The sequence below is a fragment of the Hipposideros armiger genome, unplaced genomic scaffold (genome assembly GCF_001890085.2).
Source record: "Hipposideros armiger isolate ML-2016 unplaced genomic scaffold, ASM189008v1 scaffold_994, whole genome shotgun sequence".
In the NCBI taxonomy this organism is placed as follows: Eukaryota; Metazoa; Chordata; class Mammalia; order Chiroptera; family Hipposideridae; genus Hipposideros; species Hipposideros armiger.
In genome coordinates this window covers 12,838-25,674 of record NW_017732344.1, presented here as the reverse complement: position 1 = coordinate 25,674, position 12,837 = coordinate 12,838, and positions in this window count along the sequence as shown.

Below are 12,837 nucleotides of genomic sequence, written 5' to 3'. Positions count from 1 at the left end.
AAATAAAATAAAATAAAAAGAAGGAAGCTATCATCTCAATAAAGAAAAAAAACACTATTTGCTAAGCATGTTAAGTCCTTCTAAAAGGCAAGAAGGAACAAATTACACTGAGAGACTAGTTACGGATTGATATTTTTTCACTAGACTCTGAGATTGGAAAACTCGTGTAGGTGTTTCCTACTCAGGAAACTGGTTGTAGCTCCTCTCAGCAGGTTATCGTCTTATGCTGTTCCTTTCCCAGTATCACATCAACATCTTTTTTAAATGTATTGCTAGCTTTGGTGACCATTTGTTTCATTAGGATATCCATTCAATAGATGAAATAGAATGGCTCAAAATTAAAGTGGTTTCAACAAGATAAATTATTTCTCTCCCACATAAAAGCCTGCGCTAACAAGGTTGCTCTCCTCTGCAAAGGTATAAGGGTCAGGCTCTTTCCCTGATGTTTTTGCCATCACTCAGGTGTTGTTCTTGTACTTATGGTCCATGATAAAGCACAGGGGGGTGAGAGGGAGAGGAGAAACGGTTCATGGAATCCTTTCACATCCAATCAGCTGGAACATAGTCACATGGACATGAATACTGCAAAAGGCAGGGAACTTTATCTGACTCAGGATTTTATCCCTCTGCAATATGTCACACAAATGTGTGAGACTCTCTAATGGCTATACACAAATTTTCAAAATCTCTCCTTATAATGTAGGGCAAAGTTTAACTCTTTTTATTCTATATCCATTTTAATTTATATTAAAAATCTCAATCAGTTGGCCTTACTCTCCACCTCAACCAGGTATTGAGAATCACTGATTCAAGGCAAAAGGGTGGTACAATGCATTCCAAAAATTGCTAGTACCTTTAAACTATTAGAACTACACCTAGGCTACGTAGATGGAACGTTGTTAGGTGATTTATTGCACAAGTGTTTTTTTCTTCCCACACAAAAGCTTCATAAAATTGCAATCACCATTTTATTGTCAAAGAACTTGAGTGATGATGTTCTCCATCTGTAAAATTTACATTAAACAACCTGAGTCATATTATTTTTAACTTGCAAATGATGATGAAATGATCCAATTACAAATAGTGTAAGTCACTCATTATCTTATCTTTCTTGTTGGCTCTGTAACAGTTCTTGTGATAAATATCCTTAGACATCAGTCTATGTGTGTGTGTGTGTGTGTGTGTGTGTGTGTGTGTGTGTGTGTGTGTATACACACTACCAAACAAATTCAATGCAATACACGTGAGCAGCACTTACCACGTGACAGGCATTGTGTTTGGTAGTTAGGGAAATAACATCTCCATCCCCGAAGCATTTGAACTAAAATTTGAATAAAGGGGATTTAACTAAGCAAATATAGATAATATGGGCAATCTACCAAGGCAATATTTCATCAAAGGACTAGGGGAAAGAAGCTCACAATGTCAAGCACACAGAGTATAGATCATAGAGAATGAAAGATGGGCAAGGCCTGAGGCTGGAGACAAAGTCACCATCTGGATCTCACAGGGGCCTTGGGGATTTTATTCCAAGGTCAGTTGGAAACCACCACCAAAGAATATCAGGAGAGACTGGAATAAGTAAGTGTTTTGTGGAAGAAATCGTTCTGTCTCGCGTGAGAAGAAAGCATATGGTGGTAAAAACAAAAAACTGGGCATGAGGACAGGCAAGACTGCATGTGGGGAAGTAATGTAGGAAGCAATTATAAAAATCTGAGCAAGAGTTTAGAGACTAGGGGTACAGAAGGAAAGATAGAAAACGTGATTGGATCTGAAGATTGTTTAGCAGATAGAAATGACTTGCGTATGAAAAACAATAAGCTGAAACATATAGATGTTAATGCAGTTATTTTGTGTAGTAGTATTATAGGCAACTCCTATTTTGATCCTTATTCTCAAAAATGTCTACAGAAAGAAATATTAATCAAGAAAACTGACCTAATTAGAATAAGCAATTTTATTTATATTACATGGTTAAAATAATTTAAATAATACAAGCAAACTATCCTTCAGGATACACAAAAAAATGATACCAATGGTGTGACAAAAATACTAATTTTTTTCTTCTTCCTTTCTTTTTGGTGGGGTTTACAAATATTCCATGATTTATCTTTCATTTATTTAATTATTCATTCAACAAATATTTATTGAACACCAACATTATGTCAGTCACTCTGCTAAGCAATGTGGATACAGTAGCAAAAAATCCTGACAACAACCCCTGCCTTCATGAAGTTCATGTTCTGGTGTGTGTGTGTATGTGTGTGTGTGTGTGGGGGGGTATTATAAGACAATAAACAAGGTAAACAAAATATATAGTACACTAGATAGTTATAAAAGTGATCAGTGGGAATTCCTTGTTTTAGTTGCCAAAATAAACTTTTTCTAACACAAATAGGGAAGAAGTGGAGTAGGAATAGAACTACTAGGAGAAGCTCAAACAAGATGAACTCATATGCCATGCTCTCATCTCCTCATGGTCCGCACCACCCAATAATAAAGCTTCCATCCCTACTCATTAACCTCAAAGCATTCTGCTTATACAGCTGTATATGACTTACCTGGCTAAACGTATCTGTGTCCTTCTTTTCAAGCCTAGAATTATAATAGACAAAATTTGGAAATAATGGAAAAATCATTCTTATATTTCAATAAATAGATCACAAATGAAGCTGATTTTGTGCAGAAAGACTCCTGACGTATGAGCAATATTGATTTATTATCAGTTAAGAAATGTCCATTACAAACCCTATTTCTCAAATAATACATGTGTGTAAATCAAACTTCCTATTTTGAAAATGTGCTCTCAAACATTATCTTTTGCATCTCACAAACCTAATGATACCTGCATCTGAATGGTTGCAAATTTTATTTAAAAGCTATCTATGGCATGGACAGAACTTATTTGTTCACGTAACCCACAAATAAGTCACCCTGCCACCCAATTGCAACCACAGAGGCTGAGAAATGGTTGAAAACTTATTTGGGGCTGTGAACAATGAACAACAGATATCAGGGAAGACAGTCACAGTAGTGCCAAACTTTTTAAATGATTTGAGATTTTCAGAGGAATTATCTTGTGGTTAAGGGAAACATGCATGTTCTCCCTGTCTTCTCTTTTATGCTGTGAACTTGAAGCTTCCACCCTAACTACAAATTAATATGTATGTGTCCTTTTAAAGGGTAGAACAAATGTGCTCACTTAATATTCATGGCTCGTTTGCTAATGCATCTTTAAAATTAATAGCACGCATATGTTGTGTTTTTAATGAAAGAATTTGAACCTTCTTATAATGTGCTACAACTGTTTATTGTACGTAATGAAAGTAATTCACCAAGTATAGTATGATTAGCTGTTAGTTGCAAAGGGTCCTCACAAATCCCCATGCTAGAGGAATTGTGATTTGGGGGTAAGCTATTTCAAACCTCAATAACTCTGTTCCCTTTGGGTTATAGTAGGAATATGGTTTATTGATTTTTCTCAAAACATCCAGTGCTTTTCAATGAGGCAAAAGTTTCAAGTGTCTTCATGCAGTAATTTCAAAACTTTCCTCAAACTACAAAGGTTTTTTTTTCCTATATAGTGAATATGAAGCAACACATATTATAATGAGGAGCAAGCTCTCTATGACAGCAACAAGGAAATGTAATTATAGATAAAAATCATCCAAAGTAATACCTTTTTCAGAGAAGCATGCTTCTACAGCACATGGTAGTTAACCCTTCCTTTCACAGGACAAGCGTGTTTTTAAAAATGTAAGTCCATACAACATTAAAGAAGACCAAAACAAATAGGTTATACTTTATCTAAGTGTAAAGTCTTTGCTTAATAGCAATTATAATAATGACTTTACTAATTAAAATAAAAATTAAACTATGTCAAGATAAAAAATTTGTCAAGTATTTCTGAAATACAATGAATTATTTTTAAACTTCAGAGGAAATGAACTATTACACTGTCTTTGAGTATAGATTTTTAAAACACTTCTTCAATTGATAACAGGTAAATATGGGTAATAACTCACTATATACAAGGTCTGACAATTAAGTTTGCAAACTTGTAGCAACAATGTTCTTAACTTTTTTGATATCAGAGGGATTAGTCATTATGAATTTGTACCAACTGGACAGTTAACCGAGTTTACTCTTTGGAAGTGCTGAAAAGGCATCGTGAAAAAGTTAGACGACCTGAACTTTCGCCAACAATTCATGACTCTTGAATCACGACAATGCACCAGCTCACACGGCACCATCTGTGAAGGAGTTTTTAGCCAGTAAACAAATAACTATTGGAATGCCCTCCCTACTCACCTGAACTAGCTCCCAATGACTTCTTCCTTTACCTGAAGATGAAGAAAATATTGAAAGGAAGATATTTTTAGGACATTCAGGACATTAAGGGCAATACGACCACAACTCTGATGGTCATTCCAGAGAAAAGAGTTCCAAAATTGCTTTGGAAGGTGGACTAGGCACTGGCTTTGGTGCATAGCTTCCCAAGGTGAGTATTTTGAAGGTGACCATAGTGATATTCATCAATGAGGTATGTAACACTTTTTCTGGGATGAGTTCGCGAACTAATTGTCACACCTTGTATAAATACTTTTTAAATATCCTGAAACATATTCTTCTATAAACCGGGGCTAAGTGGGGAGTGAGGTTATGGGTGATTTTTGTTTTGTTTTGTTTTTTTATACTTTTTTGAATTGAAGTTGATTTTCTAAAAAGTATAATCTTTTAAGATACCAACATTATATCAATATTATTTAAATTATTTCTTTGACAATAAAACTTTCTTTATAGAAGATACAAACTCTCTCACCCACAACCAAATTATCATAAACTTCTAATTATTGGTATCCATTTTAATTTAATTGCATATTAATTTTCTTCCTTTATATAAATATTATGTATAAAAATAATATTAATAAACTATCTTTTACCATGCATCTATGTTTTACCAGACAAATGTTAATTGTTTTTAATCATCCCAGAAATCCTCTGAAGTATATTTATTTTACACATAAGAAAACTTGGGCCCAGTTAAATATTTTCCCTAGAGTTGCACAGTTCATAAATCATGATTTTAGTCCTTGTCTAGAAGACACTAATCTTGTTCGCTTTTAACTATACTACACTGAAAGGTAGAGCGCTAGACAGGATAGGGATTTGAAATAAGCAGAAAACATCTGCTCTACCATGAACAATTCTACCGTCTAGTTTTAGAGAAGATACAAGAACACTAAATGGCTGTTAAAAATAATTGACAATTATATTATTGCTAATCCATTTGTTATGCACTATGCTAAACATTTTGTATGGATTTTGTCTTTTACTCCCACAACCGTCATCCGACAAGTTGCTGCATAAATGTCACCTTCCCAGAAAAATGTTCTTTAGCACCCAGTTCTACACCAGGTCCTCATGCTGTATGTTCATCATAAGCTATCCTCTTCCTTCATGGTCCTCCTTCCAGTTTTAGATGTTCTGTGGATTAGGTGAAAGGCTCCATGAGGGAAATGATACTGGCTTATCTTGCTCCCAATCCCCCAACAGGTGTTAGCCACATTGTGAAAAGTCACTGGGCAGAGAAAATAATTGAAAACTAATATTTATCTTTCCTGAGTCTCTCAAAATAACAGTGAAGTTTCTATTCATAATCCATAGTAAAATATCTTAAAATCCCTTTATCTCACTTTTTCTCTCTGCTTCACTCAGTATCTCACAAGCAGTATAGCTGCCACCCAAATCTCTCTCTCTCATAACTTTCTAAAACTCTGTCTGAAACCTGACTTGTGCTGCGTTTGTGCTCACTCTCCACCCTCTTTGGGCTTCTAGATCTCTCAAGTTCCAAACCTGGGCTCCTTTTAATTCATTGGCTCTATTGATTATTCTAATTCAAAGTTTCAGAGGCAGGGGTGAGAAATACAGAATGGACAGGGGAGATTGTATATATATAATTATATCTTGTAAATCAGCCTAAACAGCGGTACTTCATCCTATGGATGGTGGTAGGACATTATAGGCTTCTGAGAAGTGTCATGAAGACAGCAATATTGTATCAAGATTAAGTAGGCCATACTTTGCAGAATGAATTGGAGGAAAGGAATTTGAGGCTAAGAGTTCCATTAGAAGGACACTGAAAGGTCATAAAAATGAGGTCCTTATTTTGAGGTGAAGGTAGTAATAATGGAAAGAAGTATATGGATAAAAATAGTGACTATAAAGGAAAGAAATGTAAAAGAATTGCTGGCTGATTGACTATCAATGGTGAAGGAAAGAAAGAATCAAGGATGATTCCAGTTTCAAGTCTGACTTAATATAAGACTGGTACAATTGTAAAAGGGAGTTTAGAATTATGATCTCCATCTAGCTTTGACTTTAGAAAATAAAGTTATTATACTTACTAAAATGCTTAACTATAATTCAATTTGCTTATAATGCCTTGTTATAAATGTGCTGCTGTGTTAATGCATTTTCATCAGTGCTACATTGCTCACTAGCAAAGTACATAATAACAAAGCAGTGCAGAAAAAATATATAGATGTATTCCAAAGTAAATGAAGAAAGTAAGAATAAAAAACTAGTAAAGTGTTTGTCCTTTTACCTGCAACTCTATTTAGTAAGAAGAGGAAAAACAGGCTCTCACTGTTATTTATTAATCTTACCAAAGGTTTCGATCCAGTTACTGTCCAGAGCACAATAAAATGTTATTACTGGGTACAATGTAATCACTATCTTTAATACAAAGAGGAAGTTTTATTTGCCCCAAGGAAGTGCTGTATTTTGAAAGAAGCTCTTAAAATGCTGCTAACCTAAGCATATAAGCAGGACAAACCCCATAGGAATTTGTCTTATTTCAGCCCAATCTTAACTTACATGGTGATATTTGTGATAAAGAATCATTATGTGGAAAATTTTTATACACACCATTTAATACTTGTAGAAAGACTTAGGAAACCAAGTTGAAGAGGGAAAAGAGAAAGTTTAGAGATGAGACTCCTGATACCCAAAAGGACTCAATGAATTGCCTGGCAACCAGAGTGCAAAAAGAACTAGGTTTTCCCCATCCCCTCAACTCCATTTTTGCTTGATCATCGAAAATGAAATATTTCATTTCTGGTAATGGGTAGTCCCTTCCGACTCTTCAAATATCAAGACATTAGCAAAGATGTCGCATAAATTAACGTAATAAACCTGCTCAAAAGAAATCTCATAGAGAAGTAAAACAGATTCTAGAACATTAAGACCGGATTTGGGGGCCGGCCGAGTGGCGCGATGGTTAAGAACTCGCTTGGGATGCCAGAGGGCCCCGGTTCGGATCCCACATATGAGGGCCAGTGACACTGCCCTCCACAGCTAAGATGCTGAACAACAGCTCAACCTGGAGCTGGGCTGCCGTGAGTCGCTGGCGACGGCGTAGGCTGCAGTCCCTGTGGCAGTGGGTTGCCATGGGCTACCATATGTAGCCAGCAGCCAGCGTGAGCGGCCAGCAGCCGCAGTGAGCGGCCGTCCAGAAGCCGGCGACTGATCTGCCTCGCCAGGGAAGAGCGCAATGATGGTGCCAACTTGGGCCAGTGAAGCAGCGTCCTCCACAACTAGATTGAAGAACAAAACGACAGCAACTTGTCTGTTCCCCTTCCCCTAATTCCCCAGTACTGTTCCCATCCCCCCAATTACCCAATAAAAAAAAAAAATCTTTAAAAAAAAAAAAAAAAGACCGGATTTGGACCCTGATTGAAGATATTATCTTAATAAAGAATGAGACAATTGAGAGAGAGAGAGAAATGCCTATAATGGAAGTAATGAAAAAGATGAGTCAAAGAGGCCTGTCTTTCATCGACCATGCAAGTCCCGCTCCAAGAGCAATTAGGATGCCTGATGGAGATGCATGCACATGTGTGGGAGGACTTGCACGTGTCTATGAAAAAGGTGCATCAATAAGACAATCAAAATCTGGTAGTATTAAATATCCTGATGATATATTATCCCTAGTTATAAATTTATGGTCATTAAGCAAATTTTCAAAAATCTGACATCTTAACGGAGAGAATAAACTGTAGTGACTTTATAATGGCCAACTTGACTAAGCTAAACTACACTTCCCAGAATTTCCATCTCTGTATGTTTTCTGCTTATTGTGGCCAATCCAATCTGAGTTTTGGGGGCAGATGTGGAGGGTGGACTTGAAGTGGCATTTTGTTGCTCATACATAATACTTACCTTTTGACTCATGTTGTTAGAATGAGACTGCAGCCAGACCTGCAACTGTTCCATCTTCCCTGGTTCTCCTTCGGCGTCACCCATTCCCTACCCAGGTGTGGCTGTTTAGCAGCATGGCAATGGGCACCTTGATTTCTGCAGGAGACCCACGCCATCAAAGTCAGAAGGAACAAGAACTGACACTTCAATCAGACCTCAAGAACTCCAATTTGTGTGTTCCAGCTTGCTCTTATTCTCCAATTTATATCTTCTATTCCAGTTTGCTTGTCCAATGGACTTGAAGCTCAAGCAGTGGATCAGATGGGAAGACAATGAGCAGTACAGAGATTACCTACCTAAATTCCAAAATTGCATAAGTTATATTGAATGTGCTCTGTGTGTGTGTGTGTGTGTGTGTGTGTGTGTATCCCAGCAATTCATCTTCTCTGATTAAACCTTGACCAATACATATACTGTTCAAGTCAATAAACGTGGGTCTCCAGTCTAATAACTCATTCATTTAACCAAGAGTTATTTAGCACCTACCATGTGTCGAATACTTTTCTAAGCAGTAGACACACAGGGATACGGCAAGTCCTAAGACAGATGTCCCTTCCCCCATAGAGCTGCCATACTATTGGGAAGATGAAAATAGGATGGTAATAACAAAGCATTAAAACATTTTTAGATTATGTGTGAGTTTCCTATTGCCATTGTAACAAACATAGCTTAAAACAATATAAATTTATAACCTTAAGTTTCTGGAACCCACAATGAATCTTGACTAAAATCAAGGTATCAGCAGGGATTCTTTTTCTTCTGGAGGATCCATTTTCTTGCCTTTTCTGGCTTCTAGAGGCCACCTGTATTTTCTAATTCATGCCCCTTTCTTCATCTTCAAAGTGCATCACTCCAACCTCTGTTTCCATTGTCACAGCTCCTCTTTCTGACTCTGCTTCTCCTGTTTTCTTCTAACAAGTACCCTTGTGATGACATTGGGCTCACTCGAATAATCTAGGATAATCTTCCCATTTCTAGATCCTTAACTTAACATCTGCAACATTCCTTTTTACCATGTAAAGTAACATATGCACAGGTTTTGGGGCATTATTCAGCCTATCACAGATAATAATTTGTGTTTAAAAAACAAATAGGGGAATAAAACATAATTTATATAGCAGGCAGAGGTATCCTTTCTTATATAATTTCCTTTGAGCGGGAACCTAAATGATAAGGAGAATAGTATTCTAATCTAGACAGAAAGACTAGAAAGTATTAAGACCCTGAGGCAGAAAAATGTGGATGAGTTCAAGGAGGAGAAAAACCACTTTGGGGAGAGCACACTGAGCAATGTGCTGGAAGCAGCCTCAGAGAGATTTGAAGCCAGATCTTATGAGGCCTTGTGTTAAGCAATTTGAGTTTCATTCAAGGTATAATGGGAAAAGGAGGTGGAGGGTTGTGAGGAGGTTAGACAGGGAGGTACACGATCTGATGTGCTTTTTAAAGAGATCACTCTGGTTAAGTAAAAAACAGACTGAAGGAAATTGAAGAGCACTTATTCTCTAGCCTCTGACCCTATTTTGTGTTCCTCGGAGTCCAATCATTATCTGAATTGTTTATACTTGATTATCAACATTCTAGTGAGGTCCGTTGACCAGCAGCACTTGTATTAGCTGGGAGCTTCTTAGACATACAGAATCCCAGGCCATATGCATGACTGAATAAACCAGAATCTTCCTTCAATATCCCCTGATGATTCACAGGTATAATTTTGTGATGCACAGTTTTAAGAAACATGAAGTAGTCCCAGAAAGAAAGACAGTGGCTTGGTCTAGGGTAGAGCAATGTGAAAAGTAATCATATTCAGGATATATTTTTGGGTACAGGCTGAAAAGAATTGCTGTCAGATTGGTTGTAGTTCAGAAGACAAGGGAGAGAAAATCTACAGGAGAAATATATAAATTTGGGGCCTGAGTAATTACAGTTGATTGTGGCATTATTTACTGAGATGAAGATTGAGAGAAGAATGGATTTTGTTTCTGGGGCATGTTATGGGTTGCCTATTAGACATCCAAGTGGCACATAAGTCATTCAATTAGCCATATTAGCATCAGGGCCACCCCTAGGGCATATGGGAGCAAGGGCAAATAATTTATTTCAAGTGAGTCAAAACAGTTAACAATGAGCGATAAGTTTATGAGAGCACCTGTCAAGAAAAATGTCAAGCAAGCAGAATATTTCCCAGGACTCCTGCCCGATAAAGAACCAAAGTTATCAGAATCTGGGCTGATCCAGTCCCATTGAAGGCAACTGGCTGGCTTAATTTAGGTGTATTCAGAGTTCTCCATATTCCATACTATATGTGCCGTACAAGTAAGGTAATGTTGGCTTGGTTGTGCGGGTCATTCGTAATTCTTTTGTTTTAGTTGGTGTATTTTAGGTCTAAGAGCAGTGCCGATTAATGTGATGTTCCTAGAGGATGTTGAAACTGGGGATATAAATTTGGAAGACATGAGGGTATAAAGTCTCTAGTCTCCCATTTAAAGTCATGAGGCTTGGAGGCCACCAGTCTTTGTGGCACTCTGTAGAACAGACAAAGATGGAACAGGTTCTGAAGTGAGCTAATGAGACTAATGTTACACAAACGAGTGTGGGCTTTGTTTCATGTTATTGAATCTTGAGAAAGATCTGCATGCATCATGAGTAACACGAATAGTACAAATATCTGCATTGCATACCATTTTCCTAACTGACTAGTTAGCAAGCTCAACCTCTGCAGGTAGCTCTTAGATGAAAGGAGCTGAGGGAAGGAATCTTGACTGAACTTCTGTGTAGTCCAGCCAGGCTATTTTGGTTTTTTTTAAATAATGACTTTTTTACCTTCAAATGCAATTTGAAGTGAGGAATGTTTTATGTAAATATATGTTCTTCTTTGGGGAAGAAGACATGCTATTCACAATGCTAAATCTTTTTCTTTTCATGCTTTTCTACGCTAGCTTGTTCTAGTGGAGTGATGAAGGGGAGATCCTAATTGGAGCAGGCTGAAGAGAATGGGAAGAGGGGAAGTGGAGACAGGAAATAACGTACCACTTCTTTAAGGAGTTTTGCTGGGAAAAGAAACAGAAACGGGGTGACACCTGGAGGGGAATATAAGATCTAAGGAGGGCTTTTGTTAGGATGGGAGATATTATGTTATAGTATGCTCATTGGTGATGGAATAATAATAATGAGGGGAAACTTGTTGATGGAGAAGAAGGCAGGAAAATCACAGGAGCCAAGTATTTAAAGTCAGTAAGAAGGAATAGGATACGTGTGCAAGTGAAGGCTTTGGCCTTGGATAAGAGGAAGGACAGTTAAATTGAAAATCATATTTCTCATTAACTAAAGGATTGACATTCTGTTTTTGTACCTTGGGCTCTTGTGAGTTTTGTTAGCAGAAAACAGCATCCTAACTCTGAACACTTCAAAACACTGACAAGATTGAGTTTCTAAGTCTTTAAAGCTGACAGCATTGTATGGAACTGTGGTAAATCCACCGAGAAAAAGACCATCTTGTAGGGAAACTGTCTGGGAAGCCAGCTGACTGTTTCCTGATGACACACTTTCCCTCTCCATGAGCTAAATTTATTACCTTTAGATCTTAGTTCACACAATTATATTTTTTAAATAAGTATACCTTTAGCAAATAATTATATACAATTTTTAATTGATATACTGAACCAACTAGAATGAAAGCAGCTATTTTTCTCCACTCATACTTATTGGGTGGGAATTTTGTGTCAAGATTAACAAATTAAAACCAAATGGTAGAAAATGTGACAATAAGATGGCTTCCATGCTTCCATACAACTGCACAGAAAGATATTTCACTACCAAGCATAAAGCTGGAATTAATATATAAACCTTTTATCTGGTATTTCATTGTGTTACTGATTTCTGTGCTTAATTGTTAGTTGACATATTTTTCAAAAAGGAGTGACTAGATCTAGGCCAGAATGTGTTAAGGAATTGCAAATCAAAGCTCTGTTTTAGTGGGAAACTGGAAAAAAAAATTGTGGGTGGTATTGATGCCTTTGGTTATGCAAATCAGAAAAGCACAAAAAGTGAGAGTCATATCATTTCCATGATGGATAGAAATGGGCTTAGGGTTGACAGGCAATCTAAAAATTACTATTACTTCTCATTATATCCTTCCGAGCATTTCCGTTTGTGCAGAATGGGATTTTAAACATCTTGATCAAGCAACAGGAATCTGCCTCATCTCCTGACACTGATGATCATCTAGCAGGGCAATATTGTTGCTCTAACTGGCATCCTGATGCTGCTATGAAACTTCATGAGGCATTACCTAAGAAGTGGATTGTGACTGGAAATAGCCAGCAGGAATTTAAAGGTAAGTATCATTTTGCCACTCATGAAATGATCAAAGGCTTCACACAGAGTAATGCCTATTAGGGTTGGTATAAGGTTTAAGATTCACTCGGATATTCCAATCTCCAGATGTATATTTGAATATTTTCAGCCATCTTAGATTCAACGAGTTGCAGGACTTTAGAAACTGTCCAGTTTCAAATGTTCGAATAAGAAAGTGGAAGCTGACAATTGTAATTTGACACTCCCACTATCACAAGGCAA